Here is a 25294-nt window from a genome sequence, read left to right on the forward strand (position 1 = left end):
TCAGTGCCCCAAAATTAAGGTAACTGCCTGGAGTGGAAAAGACTGTGCCACAAACTGGGAGTGTCTGTCAGCAGGAGACTGGCAGTTAGGGAGATTTTGTAAAAATGACCAAGCAAACTCATATCCATTAAAATAATTGCCTCTCTGCATCAGATAGAAAAGTCTAAAGGGAGTATTGTTAGAGCAGGTTGAGCTTTGATCGTGCTAAAGGACGAATATGCAAAACTAAATGACTTTTAAGATAAATGGCTTAAGGGTGACTGTAGGGCCAGATGGAGCTGTTTGTGATCAGTCTTACAAACACAGAGAAAACGTACATATTTCTCAGTTTGCAATACACTTGGTTTCAATCCTGCAGTGTATAACCCCTGACCAAGAAAGTTTAGGGTACAAAAAGAACAGAATATGATTCCAAGAATAGGAATTACAAGGAAACGGTCTAGAATATGTTTCAAACAATTACTCTTTTGTAAGCCTTACATTTTTTAACAAATGGTAGCAAGAGCTGGAGTTAGTGACTGCCAGGTTTCCACTATGTTTTGTAGCTCATTGATCTGGAGTCTGTCATGGTGCTAGTGGCAATTCGAACTTTTCCTTTACTTTCCCTTTCCTATCTTGATCATTTTTTAATTGCTTTTACATTGGATTTTTTAGGACCTAAGGAAGTATGAATACATGCTGATGTACTTTTCTTGGTGAGGATGTTCATAGGCTCTTGCTTATCTGATTGCTGGTTCCAAAGGTTTTCTGGGGATTTTATTATCCCCTAGTTCAGGGTCTATATCAGCTGTGAGCAAGTATGGTAGGATCAGAACAATAAGAAGCCAGCCTGAAAATACTTATTTTTTCCAGAGAAATTCAGGAACTGCAAACTTGATGTATAGATTTTTAACTCTAAATGCATACTATTTTGAGGGTGTGAGTACATGAAAATGTGGGTAGGTAGTTTAGGAGAAGGTTTAAATAAGGAAGTGCTACTATTTCAGATCAAAGTACTCTTAATAGTTAAAGCAGTTGTAGAAGAGGTGGAAGAACACCTGTATACAGGTGGAGAAGAAACAGTTGTATTGGAAAGTTGTAAAATAACTTTTTAATATTTTTTAAAAATAAGTTTTGTTGTTTTGATATCAAAACCATCATTACATCAGATAAAACAGTAGTAAATTTGTATGTACTGTCCTGGGGAGAAAGCCCAATGCAGTTGCTGTTGGTTTCCTAGAACCTAGGTTGCTCTTTCTTCTGTCTTTTGGGTGTTTTACTACTTTTCAATCTTTCAAATATCTGTAGCTTACACATGAAAAAAAAAAAAGCACAACACAGTTATATATGTTACCCTATTGTCTCACAAAACCTGACAATCTGTTTTGAAGTGTCTTATTTTTGGTAGCAATAAGATGAGAGGTGATAGATAAGCCTTTGAGATCCTTAAACAGATCTGGAGCCCTGGATTTCAAAGTGAAATGTTGTGTAATGGTCTTGTCTTGAAAAACACTTCTATTTTGTATATCTGCCCATTGTATAAAGACAGTTATCTTTCACAAAAGTAGTCTGGCTGATGAACAGACATTACTTTGCCTCTTGTTAGCTAGTTGCTGAATTTCTGCTTTTATCTTTTTAATTTGTCTTTTGTTAAATAGGTCTTAGATGTCTGATTTTTTTCACCATATGTTGTAGAGGATTGACATTTTATAGTTTGGGGAAAGAGAAAGAAGACAATGTTGAATGGCAGAGATCCAGAAAAAAGGCTTAATGGTCTTCGTCAGAGCCAATATTGATATCTGTCTGTCCTGATAAAACAAAAAATCCACTTTTCTCACAAGTATCGGTTTTCCATGTAGTATTGGCCCAAATATGTAGTTTTCATTCTTGGAAGCTGACTAAAAATATGGCATAATAATCTCTTTAGGTAGCAAAGTAAATACGTAAAGATTTTTATTTCCCCCCCCCCCCTAAATTAAGGATTGTGCAGTATTTTGCAGGTATTTTGTTGAGCAAATGAATTTGGTAGTAAATGAAGATTCTGTAAACAGTCCCTGTGGGAAAGTAAAGCATCTAATATTAAACACCAGCTTCAGAATCATTATCTTCTGTCTTCAAATGTATGTAATTTTGCAACATGTTCCCTTGGGGTGCTGAATAGTCTGTGCAGTCCTTGACCACAGAACTTGCAGTCTTGCTTCTTTGGTGGGAAAAGAGGAAAGCTGCCATTTCAAGTCCTGCTACTGGGTGGTTGTTTTCATCAGTGTCACAGGAAATAATCTGATGAAATACTATCGTCTACTAAAATGAAACTCTACAGTGAAGCTCTAGGATTTAAAAAAGAAAAAAAAAAAATAAATCTTACTCCACTACAGGTTGTTCTTTTTTTATGTGAGTAGTTACTTACATGTCCTTTCCTCCAGCATTGAAGATGAGCTGCCTGAAATGTCATCTACCACATGGTGATTTGCCATTCTAAGTCTGTAACAATATAGATGCTAAGGAAGTCCCAGAGTGCAGTTTGAATTGAGTCACATAGAGTGAAGCAGTGGGAAGATTAATGGATGTAGATGTCCTTCTGATCTTTCGGTGGTATTATACCCCCTTTTCCCACTCCTTAATTTAGAACACTCTCCAAATGGCTCCTTCCCTTCATGATGGCCTCTTCTCTGTTGCCATCGTGACAATATGTTGGTTTGCAGCTGCTTCCACAGGAGACCAATTGGGCTTCCCCTGGTCATTATAAGTATTGAACTCTTGCCAAATACAAAAATTGTCCATATTGCACGTTTTGCACACTTGCTTCATTGTGAATGTCCTCAGCTTAAGAACAGATGATTTCACTTTTTTTTCCAGTCCCTGATACCTATCTATGGATTTACATTTTAATTTTGTTGTCTCTATTTTACAGTGTTGCTTTCATTTTGATTCAGTACTAAATCTCTGGCTGTAACTGATGATTTAAGATCTTGTGCCACTGTGGGAATAATCACCCATAAAGCTCAGCAGACAGCACTCTGGGATACAATGCACAAATGGATCTTTTTTGCTTTGTGTAAACCTTGTTCTAATATCACGGATTCTTTGATCCTGAAACCATCTTTTACTCTGCCCACAGTGAAATGCCTTCAAATTGGTCAGCTTTGGTGCTGATACAATCTTTCATCCTCACTCTGGGAACTGTCATATCCAATAGAGCACCTGATTAATCAGTACTTTTGGGACATAGTGGTTCAAATGGGCAGAATGATTCAGTCCAGTACTTTGGCCCCTTTTATCACTTGGAACATAGCTTTGTTTTCAGCAATTGCCTTTTCAGTGCAGCAAAGTATGTAATCAGCTTTTGGTGATAACACTTCTTACTTGTTTCCCTTTGATGTGTTTAACCTGAGGTTTTCCTGTTTTCATTGTTTCAGTCCCTGTGGTTGAATTCTCACTTTGGAATGAACTAAAACTTCTTTTTCATTGTATCAGAGAATGGTCTTTCCTAAGATATGCATGTTTGTTAGAACCTGAGTGGATTTTAAAAAGGACTTGAGTGTTGCTTAAAATCTTATTATGTACAAACTTGTCTACATAGGAAGCTAAATATTTTATTATATTCTAAATATAAGGGTCCTTTTTTTGATAGAGTGCATTCAGATGTGTGTCACTATGAATTTCAGATGTTGTGATAGATACAGAGTTCTGTAGAACTGTAGGGGCTTCTTGGAGATAGCTGGAAAGGATGGAGAGGTCATGATACCATGTTTGAGTACTTGGTAAAAATCCTGTCTTTAATGAAAATAACTAATTTAAAACAATTTTAAAACACAGACAATAAAAGTGATTAAATTTTGGAAGACACAATTTCCTTATGTTTTATACAAAGGATGTACCTTAATAGATTCTAATAAACAGGATAATTAAAGCATACAATGAAACAAACTATCCAAGTAGTTAAGTAATTAGACATAAGTGAGTTAATCTTTTGTTATTAAAAGAAGTGTCCATCTTTTTTGTTACAGGAGCCCATAGTATTGTTCTAGTTTCTTAAAAAATTAGATAATCTTTACTTTTGCCCTTTTAAGTGTTATATTCTTATGCAAAGAGCTTTTATGCTACTGCTGTGTGTTCGCATTGGTTTTGCTTACTACAGTCAAAATAAGGCTTTTCTAGTCAGTTGAAGGTCTTTTTCCTTTTTCCAGAAACCAGCAAGGATTATTTCCACTTAGAAAAATTTGAAAATAAATTTTTTGGCAGACAACTCATGGTAACCATTGTAGTGTGTGTGTTTCTTAAATGTGGCACTTGGCCAGTCCTGATTTTCCTACTCTGGAATCTACTGAGGTAGAAGTAGCAAGTAACAATTTTATTTTTCCTAGTATTTCAGCTGTCTCATTCTGCTAAAACTGCTGTTTAGTGAAGAGGTAGGAAAGGAAGGTTTGCATGAGGCATTGTAATAACCCTGAGGTGTGAAAGAGCTCTTGCTCAGAGAAAACAGGGATTCCAAGGCTTTGGATGCAGTTTGCTCTCTCCCTTTGTCATAGTTAGTTCATTTTTTCATTGTTGTATTTCAGGCTTACTCTAGATAGTTTGGCTTTTGGTGGAAAGTTGAGCACTTGTCTCCTCGGCTGCTCTTCAGGCATTTTTTCTGTAATTAGCAGTAGTAACAGTGATGCAGGTGAAAATCAAGTCTCTTACTAGTTTACGGCAATACAAGTACCAGTGCCATTATGCCTATGAGCACTGGAATCTGGGCTCCGACAGCAAATGTATTTTACGGTGATGACTACAGAGTTAAAGTTCTGATGATCTTGTCAGGGTCTATGTCATGAGCTGCTGTGCAGTTGATGTCTGATTGACATTGTATGCCTGATATTTCGGTGTGGTGGGGTTTTGTTGTGTGTTTTTATTGTTGTGTTTGGGGTTTTTTGTGTTGTGAATGAAATAACAGTAACAGGACATGAATAATTCTTCATATCAGTACTGCTTTAGAGATGTGTCTTAAACCAGATGCAAGTGTTAGATATATCTAATAGTCAAGATAATGCTTCTCTGTGGTAAAGCTTTGCAAGCAGTCAAAAGAAATGAAAACGGGGAAGTTTTCTGTGATGTTAAAAATATTGTGGTCTTATTTGCACTGTTACAAAGTAATTTTGTCACTGATTTTATAAGAAGCAGAAAGACTGGATGCTAATTTCTAAAGTGGAAAATTTTATTTATATATTTATATATTTTAAAACTTTTCTTAGGTGAGAATATTTTTCAAGTTGCTCAAGAGTTGTTAAAAATACAAATTAGAATGAAATAATGATTGCTCTAGACCTAGGAATAGTTTTGCTATGAACTTTCATGTTGCATGATCATACTGTTCACAAGAAAACAAATAAGTAGAAATGGAGTACAAGTGAGCTACATGATCAGCTCTTATTTTCTACTTATTTCTGACTTTTCTTTGCCAAAATCTATCAAAGTTACAGTTTGTTTATAAACAGATACTCTTTTAGTTCATAAGATCATTTAGATGCATCTTTATTAGTTGAGGTAAATTTGAAGTGGTAAATTGGCTTCTTTCTTCCTGCAAATGTGTTAAAATCAAGCACTGTAGCCTTCCTAATAGTAGATCTTAGTATTGTTGTCGAAGTACATGTTAAACCAATGTGTTTTCCACATTTCCATAAAAAATGACTTGCCAATTTATGTTGTCCTGACATCTTATACTACACTTGCTGTTTATTTTGCTGTTCAAAATGCCCTGTAGTGTCTTATTTGAAGTTCTCCAAAGTAGCTCTAAAGAGGTACAGATCTGTGGATTTTAAGAATCTGGAACCACATAGCTTTTTTTTTTTTTTTTTTTTTTTTTTTTCTTTCCCCCCTTTTTAAAAAACAATTAATTTGCTTTGGTGATGTTTAATATGGCAGAAGTTTAGATAATCTAATTAGACTGTCCCAAATGTGGAAATTGAAAGGCAATTGCAAATGAATTTTGTAACACAGTACTATTGTAGCTTGACACTTGAATGTGGGTGGTCCTTCCTGGCATGATTCTGCAAGAGTAAGAAATACCTCACCTTAGGACTGTGGAAGTGTGCACACCTATGGAAGATGGTCAGGCTGGTGACGACAGAAGGGTGTCTAGTATCACAAAATTACCTGTGTGTTTCTTCTGATGGTTGAGCATGTGACTTGGATAGTGTCTACTACTATGGAGTATGTGAGTAGCTGGGTACTTGTGCCGTTGCTTATGAATTGCTTGCTCCTGTGCTGCTGCTGCTGCGTGGTGCTTGGGCTCTCTTGCCGGGCATGTCTGTGTGGCACTGGTAGTCAGCTCTGTTCCCTGGGAAGCTGTTGGGAAGCTCTCGGTGAGCACTTCATTTTACATTGCTGTAAAATGTATTGTTTGTTTTGCTTAAGAGGTTGGTGTTTACCTTCTTCTTCCACTGAGTGGAAGGGACATGAACCTTTCCTTCATGGCCAAGAGATGCAACTGTGAGCCAGACAAGCTGGTCCTTCTTCTTCTGGTCAGAACCATGTATTCCTTGTTTTCCAATGGGCTGTAAAGTTTTGAGTTAAACATTTGCAAGAAAGTAAGATGTGTATTTCTTCATGATTAAAAACTGCTGTCACTTCTTTTAGTATGTCTAGCCTAAACAGGTGCTGTTTAGTGCATACAGTAAAAATAGACACAAGTAATGAAAGGTGAATTCAGTGTTTTCTTTTATTCTTCTACATCTATGAAATGTATGTAGCTAATGAGCTGATAAAAGGAACTGACCAATGAGCTGATAAAAGGAACTGACCTTGCAGATGCAAAAATATGAAGGAAGGTATTTATGATTTCCACTAAGCACAGCATGGCAATTGTTCACTGTTTCTAATACTAAATTTTTTCCTCTGTATCTATGTGCAACACATATGAGTTGCTGACACTATGAAAAATAATTTTGAATTCCTTCTAATTTGTGCTTAAATTATCAAACATAACTTTGTGTTATAGTGCACATGAGGGAGAAAACATTGAAATATTATGCCAACAGCAAGTATTAAATGAATATATTGCACACTTTTCAAATAATAACTTTCGAAGTGCTTGAAAATGTACAGAATGTTCCATATTCACAGAGCTGCTTCAGGAACTATATGCATTAACTGGAATTTCTGCCTTTTGCATGCTATAGATATAAAAGCTGTTTAGTCTTCTGAACTATACTAACAGGCTATCAAAATACCTGTGTTGATTGTGTCAAATGATAAAAGATAATGGATCTTCTCCAGCATATTTAGGTACTGCTTTCAGTATGTGTTTTGCTAGATGATTAGTGTGTTGTCTTTCCATGTGTCCTTTTGCTATGGTGCTAATTCAAATAACATCTGTTCCTTTAATTTGCTAACCATTACTGTGAGACAATATGTACCATGATGAGCCTTGCCTGAGTGACAGGTATAGTTACATTTTTGGATAGTAATTTGGAAACACCAGTCTTTTGTTGGCATAGAAATTAGGGAAGTAATTATTTGAATGTTAATTGTCTGCCCTATCACTGAGCATTTTAATATAAACATAATTTTCTGTGATACTTTAGAAATATAGAAGTCAAGTAAATTTGTGTAGTCTGTTTAGCTACAGAAAGCCATGCACACTTTAAGATTGGGAAGTATAGAATGCTATTTTAATTTGTCATATTCAGATATGGATAATCTTAGTTTGTTCTGCAGCCCCGTTAGAAAAGAAGAAAATGTTGAGGGTGTTAAATTGAAGTTTTAGAGAAACGCATTTAGAGAATGCCAGCAGATGTCAGTATGTTCTTGTCATGGAGCCCTTTTTGTTTTTAAACAATAATTTTCCCTGAATTAATAGTATGGGAGGAACAAGTGTTGTAACACTCTCTTAATGCACATTTGTTTAATTAAAATATTTTACTAGAAAGGTTTAATTTTTTCCTTTCTGCTTTCTAAACCTGGGCTGGCACTACATTAATATACAAACAAGCTTTCACTGTATGTTACTACTCAGCAGACTGTTCAAAGAACACAGTTTAAATTGCTTTGCTGAATATTATTGATAGCATGGTACCTTAGTATCTAATTGAACTTTTTTTTCCTCTGTAGAACTTCATTAAAATAGATTTCCTTCAGATATTCTGAGGCATTTGAACATGCCGATGCACTTATTTCTGTTTGCGTAGCTAGTGAGTGTGCTTGAACTCTGATGTGTTTAATCAAATCTGTTTCTCTAATTTACAGATTATTTTGTCACTGTTTATACATGGTAATCAAAAACAGATGAGCTGTTTCTTGTCTTCCTTGTATTTCAAAAATCAGTACCAGTGACATTGTGGAGAAGCCTTTTCCCTCTCTTCTGAAAGTGCAAAATCATGCCATACAGTGGGAAAGAATATAGAATTCATGGTCTGGAGTCTTCGCCATAATAGGCTGACCTCAGCTTTTAAAACAGTGACTTACACATCACAGACAGTTTCCAGGCTGCACTTCCAGGGTGGTGGGCAGAGGCTGCTTTTTTAATGTATGGATGAACAGATGGAACCTGTAGCCCACATGAAGGAAGTTTACAGCCTGCTGACAGGTAATCCAAACTGAGCACTTCCCTGAGGATATGTAATGCTGATACCACGGAGATGATACCAAACCCCCATTGAAGTTTTTTTGTTTGTTTTTCTCTGTGTTTGTCAGCACAGCCCCTTTAAGGAGGGACCTTGCACCTCAAAGAAGATATCTCTGTTTCTCCTTACATAAAACTTGAATACTTCAGCCTCAGTCTAATGGTTTTGACCATTGTCCATCTTAGCCAACATCACCAACACCAGGAGTAAAGCCCATGATTCTCAGTTTCAGTCACCTACAGTGCTTGGTGCCTCGGTGTGTCAGGTGTTGAAAGTAGTGGTAAGAATCCTATCTGAAGACAAAAGGCTGTTTACTTAGACTTCCTAAGGGAGCTAATGTAGTTTTTGGCCTGTTTTTTCTTTTTGTGAATTTACAGTCATAATATACTGTAGCTGTCAAATCCAGCTTTTTAATTGCATTTCCAAGCAGAATTATATATATATTTACGTTATCTTTCCTCAGTTCTCTTTTCAAGGTCTATCATCTTAAATAGTTTGCTTTACATGAAAGACCTATTTATTTTTACTTATTCCTTTTTTCTTCTTGTCTTGGACTGTTGATGTGACTTTGTGATCATGCAACTGAGAATTGAGGCAGGGAAAACAGGTAAGAAAACAGATACCTCTGGAGTAAAGAAAACCATAAATCACTACTCACTCAGGTTGTAGTTCTGGAAAGAAGATTTTTATTTTCAAAGACTGGGTTTTACTGTATCGGTCCCTTATGCTTTTTCTAGAGATGCTGGTAAACACTTGAAATCCTGTTAAATATCATGCCTTAATTAGTTCAGTGTGACTTTTAACATTATACACTAATATAATTCAAATCCGGGTTTGGCTTTCTTTGCCTGGAGCTGAATGGAAGAAATTAGAAAATTATAGTTCTCTTTTCGTTTTACTGCAGAGGGGGTGAATGCAGGTATTTGAAATTCTGTATGTGTAATGTTTGAAAATGTATTTATATTCTCTTTTCTGTAGTGAAAATAAAAAGCCAATTTTTTTTTTCCACCACTGAATAAAAAATAATGAGTATCTTGTACTGTCTTGACATATTTCCATCCAAAGCAATGTAAGCAGTTTCTGCTAGTTTCATCTGATTAACAGCCTCCTGAGAATGCCTTCTGAAAACCTGCAGAATAAATATGTAATTAATTTCCTTGTGTAGCTGGCACTACTGTTGCACCTTGGACTCCTGAAATTCAGGTTCTTAGGAAAAATGGGTAGAATCTCCCATCATGGTTTAACATACTTAACAACAGTTCTAAAAAAACATATTTCACTGAAAATCATGGTCAGCCCGGAAGACTGTTACTACTACAGTTTTATTGCATGCAGAAATTTTATTTATGAAGATGTAGGCTTTACAAATGGGTAAATTAAGGGAGCTGGTTTTCTTATTATAATAAAGGCATATGGATCAAGATTCCAATCTGAGCATTTACATGTGGCTTGGAATGTTTGCTCACTCACTTTGTATGTTGACATGTGTAAGTTGAGAGCAGGTGGATGAGGCAGCCGTTCACTTCATCCATGTCCTTCATACATAAATGTTTGAAAATATGATCTTGCTGTCAGGATAGTGAGGAAGTAATACAATAAATCTTGAAATCAATGTTGCTTGGTTATGTATGAACAATGATCTTATAAATTTAAAAAAAAGTATTTATAAATTGATTTTTTAAATACAACTTTCATTAGATTAGAATTTATACTTTCCTATGTCTGTGCATTTGTACTTTGTGGAAGAGATTAATGGGAAAACTATTCAAAAAATGATTCACAAATCTTCTGGCAAAGCTTCCTTTCCAGATAAGATCTTAGTAAAGAAAGATTCCAGATGTCAAAGACTGCTGTGAATTAATTTTAATGTTCTTGCACATACTTAAAAATTTTTTGAGACTTTTTCCCCAACCTATTGAAAACATGTTTAGAAATAGATTTTTAAACTGGAGTGTTTATTGAAACAAACACGTTAGTGTTTACTGGTGTAATCTGACTTTTATGTGCTGAAATATAAAACAGCTTGTGAGTTTTCCTGTAAGAATTGCATGGAAAACTTCTCCAAAAGTCTCCAGGATGTCTCTTAGACTGGGTACATTAGGAGGCTTGCCAGGCAGAAGGTCAAAAAGACTGTACAGTGGAAGCACAGTGCAAAGAGTGGCAGGTGTTGGTGAAAACAGACAAGGAACTTACTGAGAAATCATCATCTAATATGGTAATTGGTGAACAGACTGAAATACACCAAATGAAGATTTCATCTCAATACACTTGTCTCTTCCTGAAAAAAATGAAAGATGTGATCCTCCTGATGGGAGTAAAATGAGGTATTTTACAGGTGATGTGTCATAGGAAAACACAATTGGTAACTCCACGGGAAATATTCACAGATGTCATACTTCTAGTTCCCTCGCAGAAGTGGCCCTGCTGTGGCATCTTCAGAAATGGATGCTGAAATGTTGCAAGCTGTAGATGATAAAATCTATGACATAATTTTCTATACAAGGTAGTCTGGGAGAGCATTACTTGTAATGAAAGTCTAGAGGATTCCTTAGTCTGTTATCTCCGATATACATTATTTCATATCTACATAAACAATCTGGGGCTGTCAGAATGAGGCAGGGCCTATAAAATACTCCAGTAGCAGGACTTCTGATTGCAGTTCAATTTTAACAAGAAAAATTTGAAAAAAAAACTTTTTTTTTTTTTTTTTTTTTTAAACTTTGCAGTTATTTACCGTAATTCCTGACAGTTTCTTGTACCAAGGCGCTCCAGAACACCACGCACTGCTATCCCCTCAGCGGTGTGTGTGTGCAGCTCTGCAGCTTCAGCTCTTTGTCCTTCTGCTGCAAGACCAGGTGCCTGCTGCGTATTCAACAGCTTTGATCCCTAAATTGCCGGTTCCAGTGCCTGCACCATCTCCTGCCTCCTCCTACTCTCACCTGGGTGCTCACAGGTGGTTCTCGTTCATTTTTCCTCTCAGCTGTGCAGCATTTTCTCCTTCCATAACCGCCTTTTCCCCCAGGCGCCCTCGGCCCGCCTGAGGGGCTCAGCTGTGCCTCGCGCTGAGGGGGCTGCAACCGGCGGGATCCGGCCCGAGCTCTCCTCGCCTCACAGAGGCACCTCAGCCCCGCCTGGCCACAGACAGCAGCTACAACAGGTAAGCCCCGTCTCTTTGTTACTTCTTTGGCTCTAACTGATCTCGCCTATTAATAATGATGGGAAGGAAGTATTGAGCTTCAGGAGACTGATGGTGGTGGGGGAATCAGCCCCAGGGACTTAGAGCTGGGAGAGGCAGGAGCCTTGGTGTTTGGGAGTTTGTCTTTTTCATGTTGCTTTCAGAGGGTAGAAAGGGTGTAGTCCTACTACTAGTAGTCATGGTTCATGAAAGATATACAGCAGGTGGATCTTCATTTCAGGTAACTGCAAGCTTTCTTTGGAGTTCCAAATGGTTTTGGAAGAATTGTAGCTAGAGGTTCTGAAGTCATGGTCAGGGCTGTTTGGCACCTACCAGACTGCAAATTCACTTTTTTTGCTTTGCCTCCTGTTCCCATTTTTTGAGCCATTTAAAAAGAGCATATTTCTTTTTGTATTTTCCAGTTACATTTGGATATTCAGATAGGATGGAGACTGCAGCAGGAGTGCATGAAGTTGCCCAAATGTAAAAATATTCCAATCTGAGACAGATTTGTTTTGCCCAATTGTTATGTATGTTGGTATGCTCTATGTATATAATAAAACACAAGTATTTTTAGCTGCTTCTGGTATTAGAATTATTTACTGTTAGTGAAAGAAGAGAGTGGAAAGGCTTTTGAATATTTTAGTAACATCATTCTGATCTACTGGATTAAAATTATAGAGATTATTATATAGCTCCCATATTCAGAATATGTCTCATCAGGGTTGTGACTGTCCCAGAAATCACAAGAAAAACATTATTCTTTGTGGCATATACAAGATTATTAAAACTGGTAATAACTTGCATAATTAAAACAAGCTCTCCCTGCAGTTAGGTGGGCCACATTGCTGCAGTATGGTACAGTATTCCTTCCCCATGGTGATAAGCAGAAAAATGGGATAATTCTTTTGTTTCCTCTGTAGATGATATTTACCTGTTTTTTACAAGTTATTGTTAGGTAAGGCTGGAAAAAGTAGTGGTTTTACTAGTTGGTTGTTACTTTTTTTCTGACAGCTGCTTCCATGAAGGTTCAGCTTTGCATAAGCTTTCCTGGGACACAAGAAAAAGCAAGCCCACCACTACAGTGAAAGTTAACTGGGCTGTATGTGGTCTAATTCATAGTGGGAGGGGTGAATTCAGATTCGTTATGTAAAGCTTTGAGAGTCAGTAAACTGACCTAGAAGCAAAATGTGCATTAGTGAAGAGCAGCAGTGTTTTGCATTGCTGAGCAGATAGGTTGCTGAATTGGGAATTAGCCAGAGTATCCTCAGGGTCTGGCAGCAAGTGATAGTCTGGTTTGCATGTTGCACATGTGATGCTTAGAATGGTCAGATTTGCATTTGGTGAGCTGCAGACAGTAGTGTGAGTGCTCCACTAAATGAGTTAGGTATTCAAAATACCTGTTTTTTCCCTTTGAGATTAACTTCTAGGATATGAAACAAGATTTTATATGTTCTTTATGGTATTGGACCAAAAAAATCTTTAGGGGTTAAAAAAAAGACTGATTTAATTTAAATTGAGATATGCACTTCATGTGTTGAGAAGGAAATATTTTGAGATGTAGTGATAAGCTTTTTGGATTCTGGGTTCTGGGCTTCTAAAACAAGTTTGTCCTATGCTATGCAAATTATTTTCTTATGAGCGTAATATAACTATTAATGTGAGTAATCAATTTTCTTTTGTGTTGATAACCATTTATTACTACTTTGATGATTTTAGAGGTGAAGTTGTGAAGGAGTTAGCAGCAATTTATTTCACCTGTATGCAGTTTAGTTTTCTTGGACAGTTTCATTAACATGATATCATGGTTTAAAAATAGAAACTCAAGGGAAGTACTTTACAGCATTTTTTTTTAAAAGTAATCTTTCTCAGAAATTCTATGTCTACATTCTATGTCTTACAGCGCAGAGCTACAAAGATGATGAAGGGAGTGGAACATCTCCCTTATGGGGAAAGGCTGAGGGAGCTGGGTCTCTTTAGCTTGGAGAAAAGGAGACTGAGGGGTGACCTCATCAGTATTTACAAATATGTAAGGGGTGAGTGTCAGGAAGATGGAGTTAGGCTTTTCTCAGTGATGACCAGTGATAGGACAAGGGGTAATGGGTGTAAATTGGAGCATAGGAGGTTCAAGGTGAATATCCGAAAAAATTTTTTTACTGTGAGAGTGACAGAGCACTGGAACAGGCTGCCCAGGGAGGTTGTGGAGTCTCCTTTACTGGAGACATTCAAAACCCACCTGGATGAGTTCCTGTGTGATGTGCTCTAGATGACCCTGCTCTGGCAGGGGGATTGCACTAGATGATCTTTCGAGGTCCCTTCCAGCCCCTAAGATTCTATGATTCTATGATACATGCAGATTACTTGCAGTGCTCCTGTTATCTTTGTTTCAGCTCTGTTATGGGGAAAAAAAACAACCCTACTTTTACTACACGATTAAATGAGTGTTACTTTGTTGCTTGCTGTGTATGTAGCAGTAAAAAGCAGAATGAAGCAGCAGGGAAATTTGCTGTGTGGATTGCAGGGCATGACATGGGTGATTTCTTGCTCCCAGTAGCTAGCAATGTGGTGCTTTTCAAGCCCAAATTGTGTTAGAATTCTAGTCAGGAAAGGTTCATTTCTTTCTCCTTTCTGTACCTCCAGCCCCCCAAAAGAAGAAATAGGTATTCTTGATAGCATGTTGCCAAATGGACAGCTGTCTCTGTGGAAACAGTAGCAGAAGGGGTTCTTCAATGTTTAGCTATTCAATGTTTCTAGTAATTCCATCAAAATGTTTGTTGATGTTTTAAATACTAAATAAACAACCATCTCTTTACTCCTGTGTTTATTTTGTGACTCCTTGTCAGTTTCTTTGGAAACTGGATTCCAAAGAGTTTTCAGCTGGTAAACTGTATGGGAACTCAACTTTGGAAACAGAATGTGCTTGCTGGCTTACCAGTATACAAACATCTACTATTTGTTTCAGGCACCAAATTGTTATTTTCCTCTGGGCATGTTTTTTGCTTGCAGGTGGTTTTTTTTGTTTTGCTCTTTTTCCTGGGTTTTTTTTTGTGTGTATATTTACATTTAGCAGAGCTTGAAGTGAATCACAGCATGGTGTAGGTTGTTAACATACTTCAGGAGATCATCTTATCAATCCCCATTACTCAAGAAGGGCTGCCTAGAATCATGTCCAGATGACTTTTTGGATGTGTCCTGGAATGGAGACTCCCCAGTGTCTCTGGACAACCTGTGCCAGTCACCTTTACAGTGAAAAAGTGTTTCCTGATATTTAGAGGGAGCCTCCTGCATTTCAAAGGATTGTAGAACAGTTTGTGTTGGAAGGGATTTTTAATTTTAAAGGCCATCTTATCCAACTCCCCTGCAGTGAGGGGACTTTTAAAAATAGATCAGAGAGCTCAAAGCCCCATCCAACTTGACGTTGAAAGTTTGTAGTGTTGGGGCATCTACCACCTCTCCAAGCAACCTGGGCCTGTATTTCACCACCCTCATAAAAATTAAATATATATATATATATATAAAAATATCTCTTTCTAGTATTTAGCCTGAATCTAACCTCTCTTAGTTTAAAACCATTACCCATTGTCCTACCACTACAGGTCCTGCTAAAAAGTTTGTCCCCATTTTTTCAGAGGTCCCCCCTTAGGTATTGAAAGACTGGAGCAAAGTCTCTCTGGAGCCCTTTCTTCTTCAGGCTGAACAGCCTTGATTCTCTCAGATTTTCTTCATAGGCTTTATCCCTCTGTTCATTTCTGTGGCCCTCTGGACCTGCTTCAGCAGGTCCGTTTCTTTCCTGTGTTGAGGGCTCCAGAGCTGGACATTGTACTTCAGGTGGGTCTTCGAAGAGCAGAGTAGAGGGACAGAATCCCTTCACATGACCTGTTGGTTGGGCTTCTTTCAATGCAGCCCAGGATATGCTTGGCTTTTTGGGCTGCAATCACACATTGCCAGCTCACGTCCAATTTTTCGTCCACCAGACCCCCCAAGTCTTCCACCATAGGGCTGCTGTCAATGTCTTCATTGCCCAGTCTATATTGATAACAGGGTTTGCTTAGACCCAGGAGCAGGACTTTGCACTTGGCCTTGTTCAACCTCATGAGCCTACTTCTAGTAGGCCCACATGGGCCTACTTTTTTAGCTTGTCTAGATCCTTCTGAATGGCATTCCATTCCTGAGGTGTGTCAGCTGCACCACTCAGCTTGGTGTTGTCTGCAAACTTGCTGAGCATGTACTTGATCCCCTCTCTCTGTGTCATTAATAAGCTATTAAACTGTATTTGGCTTATTACCTGTTGTATCTGGACCTGTCACCAGACACCACTGAAAAGAGCCAGGTGCAGTTGCCTTTTCACACTGCCTTCAGATTTTTTAACACATTGATTATATTCCCCCTAAGCCTTTTTTTTTTTTTTTTTTTTTTTTCTCCAGGCTAAGCATTTGCAGCTCTCCCACCCTTTCCTCATATGAGAGATGCTCCAGAACCTTTGCAATATTAGCAGCCCTTTGTTGGACTCTCTCCAGTAGCTCTGTAACTCTCTTGTACTGGAGAGGTTAGAATTGGGCAGTGTTGGAGGTTTGACCTGCCCAGTGCTGAGCAGCTGAGTAGTATAGCTTCCCTTGACCTGCTAGCTGCACTCCTCCTAATGCAGCCCAAGATATCTTCAGCCTCCTTTCTAGCAAGGGCACATTGCTAGCTGATCATCCTGGTGTCCATTGGGACCTTCAGGGTGTTCTTTGCAAAGCTGCATTTCAGCCCAGTAGCTGTTCCACCCCAGGTGCAGGACTTTGCACTTGTGGCAGTGGGTTTCACCAGCCTGTCAGGGTCCTTCTGCATGGCACCAAGACCCTCTGGCATATCAGCCACTCCTCCTGGTTTTGTGTCATCACACTTGCTGAGGTCACATTGTGCCCCATCATGGACAATTAATTAAGACAACAAGTCAGACTGGACCTATTCTTTACTGATTTTATTGTGAAGTTCAGGTACAGCTTTATGCACAATTCAGTATGCCAAAAGTTATGTTGCTTTTTCTCTCTTCTCAATATTACTTCCTTCAGCTTCATATAGTTTGAGGAGAGCACAGTAGCTTTCCGTTACTTCTTTCTAACATCTTTCTAAAATGCTAAGGCTGACAGGTGCAACAAACCCATTACTTGCAAAGCCATAAAGATTTTTCATGAAACAGCCATCTTCTTATGTTACCTTGTTGTCCAGATGGCTAAATATATGGTAGAGCAGGATTAATAGATGTTGGGGAAATCTGCCTCCATGTGGAACAGATAGTATGTTGGCAACCAGTCAAAAAACCCTCAGAAAGGTTGCAGCTGAAGGACACCACTGTTAGAAACACAGATATATTCCTGAATGTGAAGGAAACACAGAGGATGCATTATTTTATTGAATGATTAGATGACTGACTAATGAGCCTTGAGGGGCAAGGAAATTGGCTACAAAAGCAATTAAATAATCACCTGACATTTCAAAGTACTCTGTATAAATACTAAACTCTGATTATGTTTAGTAGGCAAAGCAAAACAAGAGGCATTTAAGCATACAAGGCAAACTGCTCCAGCAAAAAAAACCCATGTTAGATTGTTCTGTTGAAAGTGTGTTAGCAAATGCTTCTCTGTCAGAAGGTGTGATAACACATTGTAATATTAGCATTAGAAATCACTGTCCACGTTTTTTGTTAGTTATTCTGTATATTTAAAGCAACATGATTCTGTGTTAAAATTCATATTCTGCTTTCATCAGTCTGTTGCTACATACCATTAGGTATTAATGGCATTCATTTTTATTTATTTATTTTTATTTTTTTGTTTTTCCTCTAGGGACAAAACTTCTGCATAAGAGTCTAGATTTGAGTAACTCAAGAGTCATGTTGCACAAAATCTGATAAACCAACATGTGATAGATGTCATATGTTACAGAAATATCTATTGAACACAATTAGCCAAGGTGGTGGTTAGTTTAGCTCCAAAGAAGTGGAATCAGCCTACCTATGAGAGAGGGGAGGTAGCTACAAGAGCAGTTAAATGAATACTTGTTACTCTGCCTGATGGGTGTTTTTAAAAATTGTTTCACTGATTGAAGGATTCTGTGTTACATAATAACAGGTAACTAGACAAGATGAAAGGCTTCTAGGCGAGACGCAACAAAACATTTTCCTTCAGGCTTAGATGGTTAAACTATGTTATGACAATTACAGAGCTTTATTATATTAAGTTCTTGACCTTTTGAGGTGATGGGAAGGAGTTTCATAGGTTTCTGCACCTACAGAGGAGACTTTTCCTACAGGAGGGAACTGACATGAGTGTTTTGCTCAGGTTTCTCTTTTCAGTGTACTTTCGAATGACTTGGTAAAGAATTTCATTTGTAGTCCCACCCAGTGGAAGCAGCAACTTTGTGTTTCTGTTGTCAGGTAATTCTGGGGCAGCCTATCAAGGTCAGGTTGTGAAGTTACAGTGCTTATAATATTCTAAGGTCAAAACTAGGTTTGCTGCTAGTATTGCTGGGGTTATTTTCAGCATTGTTTTCAGTAAATTTCTAGCAACCTGTTCTGTATCCAGTTGCTGAAAGTATTCACTTTTTTTTTCTTTTTTTTTTTTTCTTTCTTTCTTTCTCTGGTGTATGTGTGTAGGTAAAGAAGGCTCATTTAAGAAAGTATCCCTTGCAATTGTAACAATTCATGACAGGGAGCTGAGCTAAGTGTTCGAAGGCCAGTGGCTTATCTTCTCTGTAACAAGCTGGAAGCAAAGAAATAGATAGGGTTGGTTTTTTTGATGTTGGTTGTTTTATTCTTTGTGGTTTTTTGTTTGTTGTGGTTTTTTTTTCATTCAATTTAGGAAGAATTACAAATGCTTCTTAAAAGTGTTGAATGATGTTAAATTTTTTATCATAAAATCACAATTGGTCTATAAAGACAGTTGAAAATTAATCAAGTATTCAGTTCTGATTTACCTAATGAACATCAGATTCCAAGGTTCCCTATGCCTTGGAGTTTACAATATATACTGCTGAGTCACTAAAATGTTGTGTGAGTCCTGGTTTTGTAACAGGACAAGAATTGTAGAGTCCTGATCTGAAAGACCTTCATTATGAAGTGACATATCTGCCTTTAGAGACAGAGGTGGAATTGGTGCATCTGAAATGAATTAATAATATATAAGGACTGATAGTAGCTTTGCCTCATGGGTTGGCCTTACTACTTAGCCTTGAGCAGAAGAAACAGAAAAAAGGTTGTTAAGGTAGAAAGTTAAATATTTAATATCAGCCTTTGTGCTGTACATTCTCCTTTTGTTGTATTCATGGAAATATATTTTGGAACTGAAGGAAGATTATATTTATATTACAGTATTAGCAAAAAGGGCATACTTGATTGAGGCATCAAAGTGCTAGACATTGTAAAAGGCATGAGAGAAGATTGCTGATTTAGCTTTAACATTTTACTGCTACCCCTTTTAATTTGGGTATTTTGGGTCTCATTTTTATTGTCATTTGAGATTTGTCTATAACAACCTTTCTTTTCTTCTTAGGCAGATAACCAGGTAGGAGTGACTGGCTGTTGTTTTCTCAGTAGCAGTTTGCTCTTTGAAGCCCTTTGAAGTGTACCCCATCAATTACAACACAGCGGATGCGACACTTCTTGTGCCACTTTCTGCCATTACAAAATTTTGTTAGCCTCTTGAGTACACAAACAGTATTTGAGTTTCTGTTCTCTGGGAAAACAGAATTGAATATTACTGAAAGGAAGTGGAATTGATCTGCAGTTGAAAACATCAGAAATTGTTAGAAAAATTGAAACTCAAGTATGAGAAAAGCTGCAAGAGCTGACAGCAAAAGCTCAGACTCCTCAGTGAAGCACATTTTATTTACGTTCTTGCAAGAGTGGGTGATCCACAAAGTAGTCCCAAAGTTGGGAAAGATGAATAGTATGGGGAAACAAAACTGATGCAGTACTTTCTTCCTGGGGCTGAAGAGATTATTCCTGTGCTTCTGGTGTTGCTTGTAGGCTTGACACAAGCAACATGCCCATGGGTACCATGTGAAACTCAAGAAATGCAGTGTGATTTCACTGAGCTTCTTGCCACACTGTCACTAGTAAGAAGAGCTGCTTTTTAGGTTGCTCTTTGGAAGTGTAAGAAATATGCTGTGACTTCAGTTATCATCCCTATAGACTTAACCTGATGTGTATATAATATAAAATGGTAAAAAACTGGAGGTATAGCTCAATTTAAGCCTGAAGGCAACAGGATGTGAGTTAGTCTGGGTCAGCTATCCCTCATATGACCTCTCTTATAGCTTCTCCAGGTGCAGTCAAGTCCTGGTAAGAGTGCAGGTTGATCCTTTACATGCCTACATCACAGAAATAGAAGCTGAGCGTTGTGTTTGCATATGACGTGATGGTTTTTTACCCAGGAATAGAGGAAGTTAATGTTAAAGTAGGATGCTGGAAGGGTTTTGGTTACTCTGAAGTGTGGACTTGGCAAGTGGAAAGTAGGGCCAAACCCTCTCTTTACACTATAAGAAGAGGAAAGTGCAAGAAGATTGACCTTCAAATACTGGGACTTGCAGCTGCTGTAAAATCCCTGTAGTTTCTCAGCTACTGGTGGAGCTACATTGGCTACACCATCTGAAGAGGCAGCTGGTCTGTAGCTGAAGTTGTTATTCTGGAGTTAGTTTTCTAGTGTCAGTGCTGCTTCAGTGTGTATCTTCAAGAGCAGCAGTGAGGCACAACAAAAATAGGCTTTTAAATATGGAATTTATTTGTTGTTTTTTTTATAGTATGTCTTGGAAGTAACTTATTTTTTCAGTGACTTCCAGTGTGGTTAAGAAGTCTGAGACAATGGTTTAGAGTTCAGTGGGGTGCCCAAGTACTTTCTGGAGCTACGGTATACAAAATGAAAAATGTATCAGCATCATAGGCTAATAGGCTTGTTGTCTAAATGGTGTATGTTTCATAAGTGCACTTGACTTTAAGGATCACTTTTTACCACTTGGAGGGCATTTAACTGTAATAATACTAATTTGAAGGGTAGAAGAAAAGAGACTTATGCAGTGGGTATGAAATAACAATATCCTCCTATATTTGCTGATGAAGGACAATTTATTTCTCATGGGAGAGACTAAATTCTCCAAGTTTCTGGCATAAATTATTATACACTACACATATTCCCCACAGTAGTTACTGCTGGAGAAGCAAATGCTCTACACTGGAGCAGAAGTTTAGTTGGCAGATTCACTTTGAAGGATGGGTGTTCAGATGAGGGAAAATTTACTTTTTAAGCATATAAAATAACTGGGGAATATTGCATTCTACTTTTAAAACCTTTTTCTTCAAGCCTTTGGTTGGAGCTTTGCTAGACAAGGATCCAGATCCTTTCTCTTTTTAAACAGCTTAAGGATAACAACTTACGCTACAGTCTGTAGCACCTATTGTCAAATGTTTGGTTGAAAATCCAGTGCAAATAACCTGTTTGTTTCCTTTTCAAGTAAGTCTTTGAGGTTTTTTTTTATTATAGAATTGTCATAGGTGGAACTTCTTTGTTGTTGTGGGGTTTTTTGTTTGGTAGGGTTTTGGTTTTTTTGTTTCCCTTAGTTTCAGTTTCTTATGCAGACCTATAATTAATATTCCTGGAAAAACATCCATAAAAGGTTTGGGTCACTGAGCTGTGATACAGACTCTTAAGTGTCTCAAGCTTCTATTTTCTACTTAAAAAATTAAGGATTATCTTAAATCTCTTGTGGTGTCTAAAATGCTGCATACTGAGAAATTGTCAGATTTTGGATATGTGTGTGAATTTACATGTTTTATCATAGAATAGTTAGGATTTGAAGGGACTGTAAAGATGATCTAGTCCAGCCCCAGTGATTTTTACATCTGTTCCTACTTGGGATAAAAAATGTAGGTATTTTTCTAAGTAAATCTTCAAGTAGTGCAGCTGGGGTTGTATTTTTTTGTGTACATAAGAGAAGTACAGGTTTGCTTAGAAACTCTTGCCTCTAGGACTGTTTTGGGGTATTCTTGTTTCTAAATCCAGCTGGAAGAAATGGGTGTGATATTTGCAGTCCTTGTTTCCAGTGTAGCCTAATGGCTTGAATATTTGTCCATGGAGTGGATGGAAGATGTGCCCACCTTCTGTTGGAGGGGGGAAAAAATAAACTCACATGGTAGTTCTCTGTGGACAGATATTAAATCATATAGGCTTTTAATAGCAAAGGGGGCACACACCCTCCTGTTGTAGCTTTGTCAGCTTAACTTGCTGCTCTTTGGGTGTTTTTGAGAGTGTGTGTTTGTTTTGTAGGACCAAAGAGTTTTGGTCCCTTTTCTCAGGATAAATCCCTGCAGTATCTGAAGGTTTTATTCAAAATAAAAGATGGAAACTAGAGTACACTACTCTGATGCCTGTTGAGGCAGCAGCATTTTCTGCTGTACCTGTCTTGTCTTTCACAATGAATCTTAATCACAGCTTTCTTTTTTTCTAGCCAAGTAGAAAACTGTAAAATGAAAAGTGTCAAATATTTTCATCCAGAATAGTGCACAGCCTGTAACCAGGAGCTGTCACGTCCGAGGTTATAGATAGGATTTTATTTATTTGTTTTAACTTTCTTGGTCAGAGAAGGGAATTCAGCCTGGATTATTATTTTTTTTTTTTCCAGTTACTAGATGACTGCTCTAGCCACTACAGTGATGCACAATCGTTGGTTTTTTTGGGGAGGGGGAAATGAGTTATGAAAGCCTAAGCGAATCCTTAGTCACTGACACTGGGCAGGGGAAACACAGATTTGAGAATGTGAGGCTGTAGCAGTCTCTTGGTATATGTTCAGAAAGGGAATTGAAGACAAATACACAATATATATTTTAATTGAAATATTTATTTTTGTGTATAATCTATATGTGCAGAAACTTTGGGGAACAAGGGTTTATAATGATGAAGACAGAAAAACGAAGGAATTGCATTACCTCTTCTTTTTCTTAACCTTGCATGTTCTAGTATACATACAGAGTGTGAATGGCAGTGTGCATGCTACAATTGCATGTGCCTTATTTCTCTTCTCCAGTCTGTCAGTGAATGAGTTAACTGAGTTGAAGGACAGACTGCAGTCAGCCTTCAAAAATTACTATCATGTATATGCTGGGGGAAGGGAAAGACATAGAAAAGCTGTGCACTCCTTAATAGGTGTTCATAGTTTTCAATGTTTAATAAATCCTTTTGGACTCAGGCATCTGTAGCAGTTGCATAAATTATTTCTGATGATGCAGTATTGCTGGAGAGTTTTGTTTTTACTTTGTGTCGTTATTAGCTCTGAAGAAAAATAATTTTGTTGTTCAATCTGTATAAAGGACATTTAAGAAAAAGAGGGTAAATTCGAATCAAAAGAGAGAAGAGAATTTAAACCTCTGCCACAGATGTTTTCTTTAGAAAGGAAATGTAAATTGTCACTTTGCAAAGTGAATGAAATAGAACATCTGTGAGTGCTTGTTTCCTTTCGTTAAGACTTGATTCTCTTCTGTCTCTATTACTCTTAGTGCTGCATATTTGTCCTGGTACTGCTTCTGTTGCCTATTAACTGTAGCAGTGCTAGACAAAGTCTTTTATGAGAAGAAATAACAAAAAATCAGTTTAGATCATTATCATTGCATCGTGAACTGCTTTTAAAAGCTACTGGATACTACAGGATGGGCAGCAGTTGCTAGTGGAAACATTGACATAGTTTGAATGTCAGTGTGAGATTGCACTGCATAGACAACCAACCTGGTATTCTTTTGATAGGTGGGAAGAGTAAAAGAAAAGTGGTTGCTTTGGGGTTTTTAATTTGCTATTGTATTGTAGTGTACAATAAGCGAACCTTGATTAGCTACAGTTACTCAGGTTTATATTAAAGATTATTAAAGCTACAGCTGAGAAGGAGAGGAAAGAGCTTATAGTAATTAAATCTGGCCTTTATTTTTTTGATTATGAAATAATTTGGACTTTCCAGAATAAGTTGTTTAGCTCTTGAGCAATTATAGCAGAATCATCAGGTTTGTTTACACTCTTTGCTGGCATCTGTGGAGCGTTACACGGCTGGGCTGCGTTCTAAGCTTCTCTTCCCTGTGGTGTGTTCTCCTTAGCCTATCCTAAGGCAGAGTTTGGGAAAAACTCCCCAGGATGCTCCTATCACTCTTCATTGTACAGACACATGGTTCCACTGGGTGTGCAGAGTCCTGTACAGTCTTCGTCTGTGCCCTTAGAGCAGCTTTGTTCTGTAGTGATGTTGCGAGCTGATGCCAGGGGGGCTACGGGCAGTCAGGTGCTTCCTCGACTTCCCCCTCCGCAATGTGGAGGAGTTTTTGAATGGGACCGAGGGCTCACACATGGCCTTCGCCTCTCACAGAGGAACGGCCCCTGCGGGACCGTATTTTAGAGTGGAAATCAGAGTACCACCCTCACCACGCTCACACATTGTTACCGAGACCAAAGTTTAGTTTACTAATCAACCGGTTTATTAAGGGTTAACACAAACCGAGGGACCGAGGTTCAGGAGGGGTAGGCTAGGTATATATCAGGGAAATAATTAAAAACCACTATGGTCTTATTAAAGGTACACTCGGAGGGAGGGGTGTGGAATCAATGGAGTAAACGGGTAGGAGTTGAGCTCGGCAGGAAAGTTGGAGAGTGTGAGTGTGTGTGTGCGCGTTTACCCTTCTGTAGCGTGTGGCTCCTGAGATGCGGGTTCTTCCCGGCTGGCAGGGCTCGGCAGCAGGTCCGTAGGGGCCTGCTTCCCGGTACCGGGAGCGACCGCCCAGCCGCGGGCGGACACGGCTCCTCCGTGAGTCAAGACGAGCCCCAATCCTGGGGCAGAGCGGCAGGCGGACCGGGCAGGCAGCTGCGGGCTCCAGTGTCAGGCTCGGGCAGCTCAAGCCAGGCAGGCTCCGGCGGGCAGCGGTCCCTCGGGAGCGGGCTGGTTCCCAGCAGGGTGGGTACGGGTGGACTCGGCTCCTCCGGGCAGCTTTTGCGGGGCAGCCCCCCATTCCCTCTCGGCTCCTTCGGCCAGCGGGGCTGGCGTTCCAGATGAATAAGTAATTGGCTAGATGGCAGCACCCAGAGAGCTGTGGTCAATGGTGCAGTGTCCAAGGAGAGGCAAGTGACAAGTGGTGTTCCTCAGGGGTCAGTACTGGGACCTGTACTGTTTAACACCTTTGTTAGTGACATGGATACGAGGATTGAGTGTATCCTCAGAAGCTTTGTTCATGATACCAAGCTGTCTGGAGTAGTTGACACCCTAGAGGGAAGGGATGGCATCCAGAGGGACCTTGACAGGCTGGAGAAGTGGGCCAATGCCAACCTCAACAAGGCCAAGTGCGAGGTCCTGCACCTGGGTTGGCACAACCCCAGGCACAAATTGAGGCTGGGGGGAGAATGGCTAGAGTGGTCCTGAGGAAAAGGACTTGGGAGTGGTAGTAGATGAGAAGCTCAACATGAGACAGGGTTTTGCAGCACTAATACAAAGCAAGTTAATATTATCAGCCTCCCTCATTGTAGGTGGAGTAGTTGGG

This window comes from Chaetura pelagica, unplaced genomic scaffold (genome assembly GCF_000747805.2).
Source record: "Chaetura pelagica isolate M959 unplaced genomic scaffold, ChaPel_1.0 scaffold124, whole genome shotgun sequence".
In the NCBI taxonomy this organism is placed as follows: Eukaryota; Metazoa; Chordata; class Aves; order Apodiformes; family Apodidae; genus Chaetura; species Chaetura pelagica.